The sequence below is a fragment of the Trichoplusia ni genome (assembly GCF_003590095.1).
Source record: "Trichoplusia ni isolate ovarian cell line Hi5 chromosome 3 unlocalized genomic scaffold, tn1 tig00003742_group2, whole genome shotgun sequence".
NCBI classification, from domain to species: Eukaryota; Metazoa; Arthropoda; class Insecta; order Lepidoptera; family Noctuidae; genus Trichoplusia; species Trichoplusia ni.
This window is the reverse complement of record NW_020799599.1, coordinates 1025-18248: the sequence shown is the minus strand read 5'-3', so window position 1 is coordinate 18248 and position 17224 is coordinate 1025. Positions and strand designations below refer to the sequence as shown.

At 37.1% G+C, this 17224-nt stretch overlaps 1 pseudogene; it reads right to left on the bottom strand.

Annotated features, from left to right (window-relative positions):
• Positions 1-5370: 5370 nt before the first annotated feature.
• Positions 5371-12195, bottom strand: LOC113506187 (annotated as a pseudogene).
• Positions 12196-17224: the final 5029 nt, after the last annotated feature.

Sequence of the window (17224 nt, the reverse complement as noted above, 5' to 3'; positions counted from 1 at the left end):
TTATAAAACATATTAATTATTGAGTATTTGATTCACCTGTTGCTTTGAATCTATACTTATATATTAAGCTGAAGAGTTTGTTTGTTTGTTTATTTGTTTAAACGCGCTAATCTCAGGAACTACTGGTCTAAATTGATAAAATATTTTTGTGTTAAATAGACCATTCATTGAGGAAGGCTTTAGGCTATAAACCATCACGCTGCAACTAAAAGGAGCGAAGATACAATGAAAAATGTGAAAAATACAGGGCAGGTATAAATCATAAGTTATATCTTCTACCCACGGGGACGAAGTCGCGGGCAACAGCTAGTGATTAAATACGAGTATATATAATATATTTACAAGACTTCGAATCAAGTTGCAGAATGTGTTCGATCACGATTTACTATGTTTAAATGTTGAGGTGAGGGAGTTTCCCAACCGTGTATGGATGTGAAAAGTTGCGCGGCGTGCTGCCCATAGCGGGCGCAGATAGTGGATGCAGGACACCGAGATCTGAGCCCTGGGCCCCGATTCTGCTATTCACAATGGCCGATGAATGAATGGCAATTTGGTTAAATTTGAAATCTATGTTTATAATATCTATACTAATCTATAATAATCTATATCTATATCTATACTTCTATACTTCTATACTACATATATAAAGCTGAAGAGTTTGTTTATTTGAACTCGCTAATCTCAGAAACTACTGGTTCGAATTGAAAAAATATTTTTGTGTTGAGAAGCTACATATCCCCGTTGAACATTATTATTATTTCTAAATAAAAATATTAGGGTTCCGTAAGAAATTTGCGATATTGTAACCCAAGGTGTCATAGCTTATATCTTCTAACCAAGCGGACGAAGTCGCGGGCAATATGCTAGTAAGAATCTTAACAGACGGATCCATAAAATAACATGTTGAACAATAGTTACACAACAAAAGCCCTTTACTAAAGGGCTGTGAAAAGACATGATCTGTCTTCACATGTTTTCCAAAATTATCTGCATCTGTCGATCACTACGAAGCCCTGTTAAAAATAAATATGACCCACATAACGTTGTGGCGACAGACAGACAGTTTTCTTATTGTTTTAGTATATTATAAGTGAAATAAATAAACATCGCACTAACATTAAAAAAGGACCGAAAATCGGAACTCTATTAATTAGACTCCGCTCTTTGTCTGTCCATCAGTCCTCAGTTGGTATTTCATGCAATATTTGTAAAGGTAAATAATTGTACCTAATTGCTACAGATGATGCATTTTTCTTGTCAATATGTATATCTAAGTAAATTTTAATAAATAATGTTTGTTTTAACAACAAAAGCATACATCATCTTCCTATCCTTTTCCCAACTATGTTGGGGTCGGCTTCCAGTCTAAACGGATGCATCTACGCACCAGAGATTTCCTCCTCCTCAACCCACTAACCTGGGCAACAAAATACCCCTTAGTTAGACTGGTTGTCAGACTTTCTAGCTTCTAACTATCTGTAACGACTGTCAAAGATGTATCAATAATAGCCGGTACTCACTATTTAACGTGCCTTCCGAAACACGGAGGAACTCGTTATGACAAAGATGGTCACCCATCTACGGACCAGCCGCTTCAACGTAGCTTAACCTGTGATCGATTCACTTATGCAGTTATAGCTTAGCCACGAGCTTCTCTCTTTTTAATGATGTGTTAAAAGGAAAAATGCGTATTCAATATTTTTAAGAAACCTGTCTGACTGACAAATACCTACCTTAGTCTACACCAAATTTCTTACCGAACTTTACCTTCCATTTCGTCAAAAATGTCTTAAGGAACTTAGAATACCTCTGGAAGTTGATATCAAGCTGAATATATTTCTAATCCTTGCAAAATGGTTAGCGGAACGTTTTCGACACTTACTGCCCGTAGCTCTATACAAACGACGCGATGACTGAAAGTCTCTCTCAACTGGTATTAAGTCGTAAGTGACAGCGATCGTAGTACGGTGAACTGGGCTCCTATACCGCTATTTGCAATGGCCGATAAATGAATGGAAATTGGATAAAATCAAAGGTTTAATTTCAATTACTCAATTTTTCAGGCATTTTTAAAACGTTACATTACTGACTCTGGTTGCACGGTCCCAAAGTTTAATTGTTATGGAGAAGAACCCGCAAGAAACTTACGGGCCATAAACAGTCCGGGGCAATAAAGTAAATAAAGCTGTAAATTCAATACTAATTTTCGATTATTGTGTTGGAGTTAGAATAATGTAGGTAATTTAACTGCACGGATAGCCGAGTGCTTGAGATCACCATGTTAATAAAGCCTGAATGCTCGTCGTGTCGTAAGTTCGATCCTCGCTTAGGACAAGCATTTGTGTGATCCACAACGGCTTGTTCTGGGTCTGGGTGTTTTGGTGCATGTGACTTGAATGTTTGTGAAACTCTGCGACACAAGGATTTAATTACATAGTGCGAGAGTAGTTAAAAAAGGAAATTATTAAAAATACATTCGAATGAGGTGGTACAAACCACCACCACCATTTTATTTTCTTTGGGAATAAGACAAGCAGTTAATCGTATATTTAACTTAATTTTGTGTCAATATCGCAAACTCTTGCATCTTGCACTCGCGACCAATACGTGTGGGTGCCAAAATGTGGAAAAAATGTCCTATTAGGGATGTCGATTTTAAAATATATAAATAGGTCACACTTATTTAGCAAAAGTCCTATAAAATGCTTGTGCCCATAGCTGGATAAAGGTCTTCTTATTTAGAGAAAGAACAAGCATTAGTGTCTACGTTTCATTTTCTGTTTTTTTTTATCGTCTCCCGCAGTATGGTATTTAATCCTTGAGTCGCGGGAGGTTCTATAAACATACAAATCACATGACAGCAACACCCAGACTCAGAACAAGCATTATTGGATCACACAAAATAATACTTGTCTACGTGGGGATTGAGCCCGCGACACGTCGCGTACAGTGGGTTTGGTGTGGTGACTTCAACCACTCGGCTATCCGTGCAGTCAATTCAATCTTTAATCAATTCATCTTATCGACGTTCATTGCTGGATGCCTGCCTCTCCTCAATTTGTGCCAGCAAAATATTTTGGCCATTAGACCATCGGGCTTTTTACTCTTAAATCTAAAAATGTTGTGTTATTTCTCACTGTGTTGAAGTTTATTTTACTTGATTTAGATTTTTTCTGACATCTCCCCATTGAATTAATCAATAGCTTTTTAATTCTGAATGCTTTTAGTAAACATGCCTAAGAGATATTGCAGCTTCAAAATACTAGAATAATTATTTAGAGTAAATCAATATTATTCATTTCATTTCAATAGATTTCATCTAATGGACTATTGAATTTACCAATAGTATTTCCTCGCTTTTATATTATAATGCAAACAATATTTTCTGTCAATAAATGGCTTTACTCCCCACCGATATATAAACTATTTTTATCCAATATATTACCATCTCCAACAATTCCATACCTAACCATTCCCTTCTCACTATTTATCCCATATTATTTAAATGCTCGCCACCCTGCGGTGCAGTCGGCTCATCAATCGTAGCCCTGCATCTGACAGCGCTGCACAGATTCAGACAGACCTTTATATCTGTCTTATAGCCAAACTTTTCAGATAGTTTTGGATTTTTATGGATTCTATATTAAAAGTAAAAAATAATTGACTAAGCATTTCAATATATGTAGGAACGTGTGATTGAATACCAATGTCATTGAAAAAATCAGACATTTAAATAACAAAAAATATAAATATACGGTTGAATTAAGTAACCTCTTTTTGTAAAAGTCAGTTAATAACATAGCAAGTTAAATAAAAGCTTGTAAAAAATACATTCAATTATGAGTCGTACTCGCGATTTTAATAAAAGGAATAAAAATTTGATCAATCAACAACATTTTGTTGAATGCTTTTTTAATGTCTTACCTCTCTTTCAAGTTGAACCTTCGCTTAATTGATTATCTGTGGTTATAGCGGAAACTAAAATAGATAGACTGGAAATTTTAACTCTAGCAACTAGCTATCAGAATTCTTAGGATACAACCTAGGTACAGATGAACGGACGGACCAGAAGAACTCGTAGTACTTAATAGGGTTTGTTTAAATGTACGGAAGCTTAATATGGCGGGGTATCCCATACAATATTGAAGTCTCATTACCTGGCCAGATTTAGAAGGCAAACATTTCTGTTGATAAATTTTAATTCCTTTTTTTGAGTGATCTGTTTAAGGCCATGCGTAGTAGATTTCATTTAATTCTTCTTCTTTTCTTTACCTTAGACAATGTGTAATTATTTTTATAAGAGAAATGGCACGGCATTGGCGTAAAATTAAATAACGTCTTTTAGACTTCACAGTACGAAGCAGCGTCATCTATGGTCGAGTAGACAAACTAATCACACCTAACAAAGGCGCCATCTATTGACGAATAGCACGAGTAACAAAATGGTATTTTAATTTATTTTTTAATTTTATACAATTCTTTACAAGTATTCAGTAAGGTTTACTCAGTGGCGTAGCGATGGGGCGGATTTAAAACAATTCTTAGGATATTATTGCCGAGATTTGGGTACATTAAGAAGTGAAGTCACAATTATAATATTATTAAACCTTTATTACCAAAATACACAAATCTTTCTTCAATACAACAGCTATAAAACATTAAAATTCATACAAAATATCTGATTTATAAGTTTAAAGTTAGTCTTAAAAATATAAGACTTATTAATTAAAAAACATTTGATTTGTACCCGTTGCTACCATTTTCATTAAGGTATATTATTATATAGTTAAATTACTCTCATACTTAAATCTCATTACTTCATTACAAAAAATATAGATGGCAGCACTTTATCACATTATATCAAAAATTAATATAAGTATATAAAATGAAAAAAGCATTTATAAAACGTTGGAGCACTTTCTTGTTTGTTTGTTTGTTTGTCGTTCCGGTTGGATTTCTGCAACTCAATTTTGAGGCTCTTCCTGATAAGTTAGCAGGCTGATATTTTGCAATGCAATTTACAACTATAAAAAAGTGCTGGACCGATTTTGAAAAAATTGAATGGAGTGAATTTAAAGACGAAGGTTTTTAGATTTTTTTAATCTAGTTTCGGACCCAACCGGACTCCGTAATCAGCTGGCCGGTAGAGAGTAAACCATTATTTAATAACTATGAATCTGCCTCAAAGAAGTAATTATGACCTAGTCTTACTTTAATTAATATTGTATCACAAATTTAAGAAATCATCGCACCATAAGTAAAGTGAAATACTGCTGCTTTCACATTAAATTAAAATGTTTAAAACATTTACTTGTTGAAAAAAAAGTTTTAAAAATAAATTAAAACCTATTCCCTAATTATTTTCTTTGATTTTTGCTTAATATTAATACGTTTCGTATTCTTCCCTGTCAGTTTGTTTAAAAGTGTTTTATCGCGAATTTCGTCAACAGTATGACAGCTGTCACTGAGATGACGAATGCTGCGAAAATGTCCAACATCCAACGTTCATACCACTTGTATTTCAAAGCTATTGACCGAAGATGGTAAGCACCTGTAGAAAAAAGAAATAGATAAATGAATAAATGCGGGACAACATCACATACATTGTTCTGAACCCAAAGTAAGTTGCTAAAGCACTTGTGTTATGGAATTCAGATACAACGAAGGCACCACAAACACCCAGACCCGAGACAATGTAGAAATGTGAATTTTTACATTGACTCGACCGGGGTCGAACCCGGGACCTCAGAGCTAGCGACACCTTGAAACCGGTGCGTACGCCACTCGACCACGGAGGTCGTCAAGATAATTAAATTACATGAATATAGAAGCCTGTATGTCTGTATTAATTATCCCTACTAATATTATAAATGCGAATGTAACTCTTTCTGTCTGTGTGTTACGCTTTCACGTCTAAACCACTGAACTGATTTTAATGGAATTTGGTATAGAGATAGAGTTGACCTTGAGAAAGAACATAGGATAGTTTTTATCCCGAACTTTTGAAGAGTTCTCTTGGAAACGCGATATAACCGACCTCAACGCGGGCGAAGCCGCGGGCGAAAAGCTAGTTGCTAATGAGACGCTAATTTGCTAGGTCTAGAAGCTGGAAGGAGTCTATATGTAAGAATGTGTATGTTTTTTTTGACAGCCCTGGTAACAGAGTGGTATACGTCACCACGCCAAGCCCATAGTACGCGACGTGACGCGTTTCGATCAACGCGTAGGACAAGCATGTGTGTGATCCACGAATGCCTGTTCCGAGTCTGGGTGTCTTTGTGCATGTGACTTGTATGTTTTGAAACCTCCGTAATACAAGGATTAAATTACTTTTTACATAGGTATAGCCTGTTTTGGATCCCACTGCTAGGCAAAGGTCTGACCCTTTCTAATCCAAACGTCTTTAATTAAAGAAAAATAAGAAAATCTTTATTAATATTTACCTTTGCTCTCAATAGCAAGCTCCACATAATGTTTGATGAGATGTGCGGGCCGGACTGCGCCGTGCGCGGAACAGTTTTTGACAGCTCCTTAATGCGCTTTGAGTATCTGTAACAAATATACATAATAAATGACATAAATGTATTGAATTGACAAGTCAACGCCAATATCTCTTGTTAAAAAAATGTCTATTGTGATTTTAAATCAATTTTAGGGTAATTTAGCCTTCCGGCGCTTATAAAATATAAAAAAAACCTAATTATAATTAACTAACTAAATTAGCCACTGACTTTACCCCCTTAAGGGGTGGTTATTCAAAAATCTTTTCTTAGTCCTTCGTATCGTTCGACGTTCTAAAAGGTACTGTGCAAAATTTTTATAAAAAAAAGTTTCTATGCCTCTTTTTTCCGGGAACGAAATTATCAAATGACTCCGCCCGCGTCTCTACTGACCAAAACCCACACATCTATACTCTATACTAATATATAAAGCTGAAGAGTTTGTTTGTTTGAACGCGCTTATCTCAGGAACTACGGGTCCAAATTGAAAAAATCTTTTTGTGTTGAATAGACCATTTATCGAGGAAGGCTTTAGGCTATAAACCATCACGCTGCGACTAATAAGAGCGAAGATACAATGGAAAATGTGAAAAAAAAACAGGGCAGGTATAAATCATAACTTATATCTTCTACCCACGGGGACGAAGTCGCGGGCAACAGCTAGTGTTTGATATATTTCTTTCTTGCTATTCTTCGTGTTGGTAACGGAGCCACGGGTTTCTGACAATCCCGCTAGCCTGTTGTCCCTAAGCTGGCTGACTACTCTTTGAGGTGTACGGTTCCCTATATCTCACCGCCCGCAGACCCATAGCTTTGCGTTTCTACGTCACTCAATCACACTCTCCTTATATAAAGATTACATTATTTACAAAATAAACTTACTTATCGGTACTAAGTAGATCCTTGAGCGCGGCCTCAAAATCTTTCTCCATGTCGGGATGGAAGTCAACCCTCAAGGCGTATCCCCCCCGCTTGGCGCGCTCGGCGTTGCTCGGCTGGTCTCCGAATACCGGCACAGCCAGCATCGGGACCCCGTGGTGAACTGCTTCTAGAGCGCTGAGCTGACCACCGTGGGTAATGAAGAGTTTGATGTTTTTGTGGGCTGTGGGAAAATTTGAGGTATTATTATAGAGTCGTATGCGGTGCAACGCCATCTAGTGGCGGTCGATGAGGTTAGTAGATATAATGTTAATATTTCTATGATCTAATTTTTTACTTTTAAGTAAAGGCTAAGCACAAATAGTTCGATCACAGGTTGAGCTACTCTTGATACGGTCGGTCCGTAGATTGGTGACGGGTCGTTAAGGGTAGTCATAAGCTAGAAAGTTTGACAATCAGTCTCACTAAGGGGTATCGTGTTGCCCAGGTAACTGGGTTGAGGAGGTCAGAAAGGCAGTGGCTCCTTGTAAAACACTGGTACTTAGCTGAATCCGGTAATACTGGAAACCGACCCCAACATAGTTGAGAAAAGGCTAGGATTATGATTCTAGCTTTAAGTAATGTTTTGTATTAAAAGTGCCAACGCTCTACCCATCTTGGAGGTACCTATGCGCTAAGAGTAACGAAACGTTATTATTAATTTATGCGTCAACGCTGAATTAATGTTATTTACTAGATTTTGTTCTAAAAATCCAAAATTTGATTTAACGAATGTACCTTTGTTTAAATTTATCTGTGCTTGTCTGTATTGTGTCCGTTTGTATGTGCGCTATGTGTCATGGCGTCGAATAAATGCTTTTTCTTTCTTTATTTCTATTTCATCTAAGCGCTTAATTTAGCATTGGTACTTTCACAAATGGCCATCTTTCAGACGAGCTAAGTTCTACTTATTTAATAAAGTATTCAGTTACAGCATCACCTACCAAGTACGCTGGGCTGTGGCAGCCACGGCCTAACGTGGACATTCGGTGGCAGTCCACTGATCGGCTCCTCAAACTTCCACAGCACGGTGTAAGGCAGCTTCGAGAAGATCTTGATCAAAGCCAACCTCGTGTGTTCAGCCAACATGGCTGATCGGACCACTGAACCCATGCTGAAGTAGACGAAACCGTTCTTAGCACCGTCAAGCAGGTCTTGAAGATCCTTAAAGTTTGGAAAAAGAAATGCTTTATAACTAAGAGGAGCTCGTGGCTACGCTATAAGCACAAGTTGATCGATCACAGGTTAAGCTACGCTTGACACTTACTTGAGCTATATCGACGGGCTAGCTAAACTACCTATTTGCTGTGCCCGAAAGGTCTATGTAATGATCTAATTATACATTTTACCACATAAAATTACATGTGGAATGCAATATAAGTCTTAGTATTGAATAAAATCTTGTCAAATTATCAAACCTTAGGTAATGGAGCAGGGTTCTCATCGAAATGGTAACCAGCGATGTTGATAACGTTTGGTGGAGTACTGAAGCTTGGTGTGAGCGACTCGTGAGCGTTCACCAGCAATATGGATACGTTGTGGTGAGCGTCCTCGAAGTCCGGCAGCGGGACCCCGCGGGCGGCCGCGATGGGACCGAATGTCGATTTGTAGAGATCTACCTCTTGATGACGAGACCACCTGGAGATATTGGTTAATTTTTGGTTAATTTTCTTTTTTGATGAGAAATAATAAAAAAAGGAATTTAATCTTTGTATCAATAAACATTCAGGTCACACGCACAAAAACACACAAGGATCACACAAAATAATCCTTCTCCTGTGCGACGATCGAACTCACACTACACAATATGTTTGGCTTGATAACCTCAATCGCATTTGTGTGATCCTAAAATGCTTGTTCCGAATCTGTGTTATAGTGCATGTGACTATGTTTGAGGAAACCCCCAACACACAAGGATTAAATTCTGCGGGTGTCGTATAAAAAAAGCCCAAAACAAAACTCACAGCTGGCTAAAAGTAATGGCTGAATAGATGAAGACGTTGACGGCTCTGTTGATGAATCCCATGGGGGTGGGGCTATCGTTGAACAGCAGGGGGACTGTGGATAAGGAGCGCACGTCATCAACCTGCGACTCCAGGAACGGGGACAGCTGGACGCCGTTGAACAGGATCCAGGGTGCTTGCTGGACGGCCGCGACCCTGAGAAGGTGAATACGACATTGGTATTAAAAGGTGTGGTATTTGATAGTGTTCACTTACATATTTTGTCTGGTAGTGAAATATTTTAAGATAAGGGTTTTGTATGTTTAGGTAACGATGGGGCTGACATGGTCTTATGTGAAACTACTAAATAAATAAAGAAAAAAAAATTGTCTAGTGGTCAGCGACCTTGATTGCTATAACGGAAGTCGTGCTTTCGATTCCCCATCGGGGCAAATGTTTGTGTGATGAGCACGATAATTTGTTTTATGCCTGGGTGTTATATATCTATGTATGTATTTAGAAATACATAAGTATTTTTATAAGTTGAAAGACTAGATAGCGATGTGAGAAAGTTGTGGAGTATAATATTAAACTTGTCGTCTTTATTCAATAGGGATGATGACAAAAAAATTTTGCAGTTTCCGTCTTGTAGTTTTTTGTATAATAATGGATACGTATTTTTTAATTTGTCCCGCAAACATAAATTGACCAAATTACAGTGAATGAAACTTACGCGTGACGTCACGATTGAGTATAAATTTTACCATATCGTTACGTCACAAGCCCCCTCTCCTAAACTTTAAAGCAGTTAATCTTTGTCAATTCTAGATTTTCTGAAAAAGGAAAAAATACGTGTCTCATACTTTTCTATTATCTAACTGAGGGACTAATGAGATTTTTTCTTTTTATACCCAGTCATCATCCTTATTATATACCAAAACGATCTCATAAGTTTAATAAAGCCGAATATGTGTGACTAGTTCGGTTATTCCCAGGGTGAAACGTAAATGACTTCAATCTAAACCTTACCCAGCGGGGATATCGCAGAAGAACGCCTCAGTGACCACAGCATCAAACTGTGTCTTGATCAGCGCTTCTGTCAGGGCGGGGATCGTCAGACCAGCCATCGTTACATTCCGAGCGAACTGCTTGATAAAACCTACGTCCATCTTGGTTTCGGATGTCAGCATGTTCATGTCTGGAAATCAAAAATTTGCTCGGTCAAAATCTTCCTCTTAATAGCTCTTTTCGATCCAATATAGGGATAAGAAATAGATTTAAAAAATCTAAATACGCATGTTTTAAATGCAACTCCATTCAAATTTTTATCAAAATCGGTTCCTTTGTTTTTATAATTGTAAATTGCATTGTCATCGGATTTGAAGCTACCCTGAAAATTTCACCCTGCTAGCTTATCGGGAATTGCCTAAAAATTGAGTTGCAGAAATCCAACCGGAACGACAAACAAACAAGAAAGTGAGTGTATAAAAACGTGGGAAAAACGAATTCCACGTCAAGGATATTATCCCTCGGGTATGTCTAGGTTTCTCTCAGGACAAGCATTCGAGGATTTCATACTGATCTTTGAAGTATGAAACATCCTCACAAAATTACAATACCAAAGTAGTTCGCATACCCGACACAAACACCCTGGTGGCGCTGCCATCAATGATGTGCAAGTTCTTCGGCGGATTCTTCACTATCTCAGGGAAACCAGTCACCCATGTTATCTGAAAAACAAGAATTTAATAAAAAAAAAACCTTTTCGACAGGACTTCTTTAAGATTTATTTCCTGTTTGCGATCAGACTGCTTGTCATAACGAATCAAAGGAGTCCAAACTTTGAGGCTGTTTTGGCCACCTCCTAACTACTTATAGCAGACATACATCGGAGATGAAATCAAATCACCATTTCGCTGGTAGAAAATATCATCTCTTCTCATGTCTTTTTTGAGAACGCCGGAGTCGACATGTCTTATCTGACTACCCTGAGAAGATATCGAAGCAAAATTCAGTAGTCGCTGACTCTTTTAAAGTTTTCCTGTTGTTTTTTTTCACGATTCCTGCATTTCCCTCAGTAAGGTACACAATCCTCGTGTCTCGGGGGTTTCACAAACAAGTCGCATGCACAAAGACATAGTGTCTTGAACAAGATCACACTTATACTTGTCCTACACGATTATTGAACCCGCGACACGTCGCAAAATGGTAAAACTAAACTATCATCATCGGCCTAGCCTTTTCCTAACTATGTTAAGGTTGGCTTCCAGTCTTACCGGATTTAGCTAAGTACCAGTGTTTTACAAGGAGCGACTGCCTATCTGACCTCCTCAACCCAGTTATAGGCAACACGATACCCCTTGGTTAGACTGGTTGTCAGACTTTTCAAGCTTCTGACTACCCGTAACGACTGTCAAAGATGTAGGAATAACAGCCGGGACCCACAATTTAACGTGCCTTCCGAAACACGGAGGAACTCGCTATGACAAAGATGGTGACCCATCTACGTCACCCATCACCCATCTAAGCGTGGCTTAACCTGTGATCGATTCACTTATGCGGGTATAGCTTAGCCACGAGCGGTTAAACTAAAGCTTAAAAAAATACATTAAAAATAACCTATTTGCTTATTCTCACCTCATGACCTGCATTCATAAGGGCATCGACGATACCTTTGCCGAGAGTATTGTGGCTGTGCGATGGTAGCGGCGCCCAGACCAGTATGTGGTAGGCATGCGCGCAGGAGACGACCGCCAGGAGCAGAAGACACAGCTTCATCGTCTGAGGAAGATGGAACATTTATGAGTTATGTGCTACACTAGCTATTGCCCGCGACTCCGTCCGCATAGATTTTAATTAACAAAGTGGGACAGACATACGGACAGACTTCGTCATTGACCTAAATAAACAATATTTCAAAGTCAAGAAGTTTCATACAAACTATGAAGCCCATTACCCGCCCTTACAGACCTTTTTTCAGTTATTTTTTTTATTAAAATATGTCTTTCCTCAAGCACTAGACAATCTATATACCAAATTTCATTGCTGTCAGTTCGGTTTTGGCATGAAAGCGAGATATACAGACAGACAGGGACTGTCGCATAGTTAGACAAAACGGCAATCCCACAACGACAATTATTACCGCAAACTATTATATTTTGTTAAAAATAAATCAACTAGACACAATGTAAATGCAATTTTTCATTATACAGTCAGATCTTTTTTTAACCTTCTCATAAACATCACTGCTATCTTAAAAGATAACTCCTATTTGAACAAGCAATAACTGTGATATCTTTAACAACATTTTTATCAGTCTGAGGTTGACAACTGTTTCGCAATTATATACGTGATTACCGGTTGGTATTTGTATTTTAATATCAAGTAGATAATATAATAATGTGTTATCATAATGAGCGCCTAGATAAATCCTTCTTTGTCTGTCAACAGGCTTTCTAGTCTAAGTATATATATGCAATCATCATCATTGGCCTAGCCTTTTCCCAACTATGTTGGGGTCGGCTATCAGTCTAACCGGTTTCAGCTAAGTACCAGGGTTTTACAAGGAGCGACTGCCTATCTGACCTCCTCAAACCGGTTACCTGGGCAACACGATACCCCTTATAAGGATATATCTACAATCGTCATCGGCTATAGACTGCACGGATAGCCCAGTGGTTGAGGTCAAATCAGAGTCACTGCGAGCGAAAATTCGTGGGTTCGATTCCCACCCAGGACAAATGTTTATGTGATGAGCACGATCATTTGTTGTGTCTAGGTGTAATTTATAAATCCTTACTAATATTATAAATGTGAAAGTGTGGATGTTTGGATGTTTGTTACGCAAAAACTGCTGAACGGATTGGGATGAAATTCGGCATGCATATAGCCATTGACATGGAAAAGAACATAGGCTACCTTTTATCCAGATTTTTGGAATAGTTCCCGAGAGAAAATTGAAAAGGTGTGTAAAAGCTATAAGATCACTAAGGGGATGTATTCCCATGGAAGCGGGGACCACCGAACGCTGTAAACTGAAGTCCACGCGGACGGAGTCGCGGGCAACAGCTAGTAGTATATATGAGTAAGTTTATGGGTTGTCTAGTATTTTGCTTTGTTTTAGACTAGATGGCGGTGTGTTACAAGTTGTAAAAAAATTGTTCTGCCGTAAAAAAATACAGTTTCTCATGGACATATTTAATTAAGATTACTTATAATAGGTATGTGTCGTAGTTGTTTGCTTCGTCATCATTATAAATAATGTTTGTACACTTACGAGATATGTTTGTTTTCCTTAGACCTACGTTAGTCTTTACTTTGACTTCAGTTATGTATGACAGAAGAATATTATTTTAAACTATCTGTGTACCAACTGTACCAAGTTTCGTCTAAATCCGTTCAGTGGTTTTTGCGTGAAAGAGGAACAAACATCCATAGGTACCTACATATTTTATATATTACTAGCTGACCCAGCAAACGTTGTTTCGCCGATTTTCTTTTCTAGTTGTATGTATTTTTAATGCCACATTATAAAAAAAATAAAAACAAACAATTTCGTTTAAAAAATAAAATATATTTTTTTAGTGTGAGCAACCCTTATCACTTAGGGGTATGAAAAATAGATGTTGTTCTATACTCAGACCTGCCCAATATGTATACCAAATTTCATAAGAATCGGTCGAACCGTTTCGGAGGAGTACGGTAACTAACATCGTGACACGGGAATTTTATATATTAGATTAACGTTTATAATATTAGTAGGACGATAAGATAAGGCACAGAAGACAAATAAATATAAAATCTGTGTACGTTAGACAGATGTGAAGTTATTTATTTTTCAACCGGCTTCAAAAAGGAGAAGATTGTCAATTCGTCTGTACCTAAATTGTTTTTTTTTTATGTTTGGTAACTCAGAATTTCGGACTGGATGTATCCATTTTGTTGTCTTTTTTCATTTAACGTGAAATAGCTGTAAGATTTTCCCACGCTTATATAAACTCACTTTCCTGTTTGTTTGTTTGTTAGTCGTTGAGGTAGGATTTTTGTAACTCTATATTGAGGCACTTTCATTCAGGGTATCTTCAGACCCGATAATAATGCAATTTATAACGATAATAACGGTTGGATGGATTTTTATAGAATTTGAATAGAGTGTCATTTAAAAACGTGGGTATTTGGATTTTTTAAATCTATTTATTAGTTAAGTCGGTTGTACATTTTTGTTGTTATTATTTATTAGCTATTAGCATTATCTCTTTAAAACAGTATTATTTGATATTAATATAAATTAACCAGCTACACTTCACAAGCCGGCTTAAGATTTTGTAGTTTTTAAAATTACATAATTTCATTAAATTAAACCGCGAATCAAATCAAATATGGCGGCATTCTATTGTTATTCAAAAAATGAACGGAATTATGTCAATATGTTAATCGTTCCTATTATGAACATAAAATGAGGTGTAATAAACAATTTTAACCTATCAAGCCAAATTCAACTATAATTGTATAAACATAAAATCTAATTTTGCTTGAATTCTTATACGTCATCTATAAATAATTGTTTTGTAAAACAATGGCAATACAATTTAAAACATACCTGATTGTAGAAATTATAATTTGAACCTAATTTTCTATAAAATAGGTACTATTTTCGTTTGACCATGATATCCTATGACAAATCTATACTTCTATACTAATATATAAAGCTGAAGAGTTTGTTTGTTTGTTTGAACGCGCTTATCTCAGGAACTACTGGTCCAAATTGAAAAAATATTTTTGTGTTGAATAGACCTTTCATCGAGGAAGGCTTTAGGCTATAAACCATCACGCTGCGACTAATAGGAGCGAAGATACAATGGAAAATGTGAAAAAAACAGGGTTGGTAGGTATAAATAAATCATAACTTATATCTTCTACCCACGGGGACGAAGTCGCGGGTAACAGCACTAACAGCTAGTGTTTTATAAGATTCTTGTGAGATATTTCAAAATGTACTAAAATTGAGTATTAGTACATGAATAATTATTCTAAGACACCACTGACAAACGGTGAAGGAAAACATCGTGAGGAAACCTGGATTCCAAATATTTAATCTGAAATCGTCCGCACTGAGCTAGCGTGGCGTTAAAAGGTTGGTATTTTTATATTAATACTAGCTGTTGCCCGCGACTTCGTTCCCGTGGGTAGAAGATATATGTTATGATTTATAACTGCCCTGTTTTTTCACATTTTCCACTGTACCTATCTTCGCTCATATTAGTCGCAGCGTGATGGTTTATAGCCTAAAGCCTTCCTCGATGAATGGTCTATTCAACACAAAAATATTTTTTTAATTTGAACCAGTAGTTCCTGAGATTAGCGCGTTCAAACAAACAAACAAACTCTTCAGCTTTATATATTAGTATAGATATAGATGATTAATATAATCATTGTTTTTAATTTATTTAACTTAAGAAACAACCATAGAGTCTTTAGGGTTTCAGAACCCAAAGGGTAAAAACGAAACTCTCTTACTGAAACACCGCTGTCCTTTCGTTTGTCACAGCCTATATCTCACGACCCGCAACAATTTACAACTGTTGAAAAATTTCAACACAAGGTCTGTGAAAACGGCTCGACCGATTCTTATGAAATTTTGTGCAAATATTCAATAGGTCTGAGAATCGGACATCTATTTTTCATACATCTAAAAGCATTTAATTTTATTCGTATACTAGCTGTTGCCCGCGACTTCGTCCGCGTGGTTAGAAGATATAAGTTAGGAATTTTGGAACGGAAGCCCTCGAAGATGAATATTTATCCCGTTTTTGCCACATTTTCCATTGTATCTTCGCTCCTATTAGTTGCAGCGTGATGTTATATAGCCTAAAACCTTCCTCGATGAATGGTCTATTGAACACATTATTTTTTTCAATTTGAACAGTAGTTCCTGAGATAAGCGCGTTCAAACAAAAAAATTCTTCAGCGTTATATTTCGTATATTTTTCTGCACTATAGCTAAACAACAGTATGCTGGGACAACTAGTCTCTCTATATTTGAAACGTTAAAGTTATATAATATAGCCTTGGTTAGAACCGGTAACCTTGAGCATAGAATTCCGGTTATTGAACCGCTGTGCCTAATCGTCCGGTAGGTAATCTTGGATAAGATGAAATACCAGTTTAATATACTGAATAGGAAAAAAAAATAATAAACTGTATTACATCACTAGCTGTTGCCCACGACTTCGTCCGCGTGGTTAGAAGATATAAGTTTTTTTTTTTTTTTTTTTTGCTTATGGCAATCTGCTAACTGTTTTAGCAATTTCTGCCAGTGTCGTGTAATGACCACACATGGGCACTGTGAAATATAATTGTCTGGAGTACTAGTGGTTTTTCGGCAGGATTCCGGTGCCTAAAACAACACAAAATAGATGTTAGTATTTGCTTATACATACTATAGATATTATTTACACGTATATACTACATAGTTATAATTTAATATTGTTAGCTTTAATAAATCTACAAAATGCACATATAATTCGGGGATTAGGGAAAAAAGACAGGAGGTGACGGGTGTTCACTGGTCTTTGAATTCCCAACTGAGTCACGACCCGATCCAAAGCGCAATTTTTGTGCAGGGGGCAATTTAGAAAGATGTGGTCGATGGAACCTTCGTCCTGACCACAGATACAAAGTGGGTTGTCGCGGACTCTAATTTTGTGGAGGAAAACTGGAGTGCAGCAATGACCAATACGGATACGGCATATTACTGACGTAACCGTCTTTGGAACCTTTTTGAATTTATAAAACCACGGTTTAGAAGGAATAGTAGGCTGAATTGCTGCATATGCTCCGCCTTTGGCCTTACTGGTCTCAGAC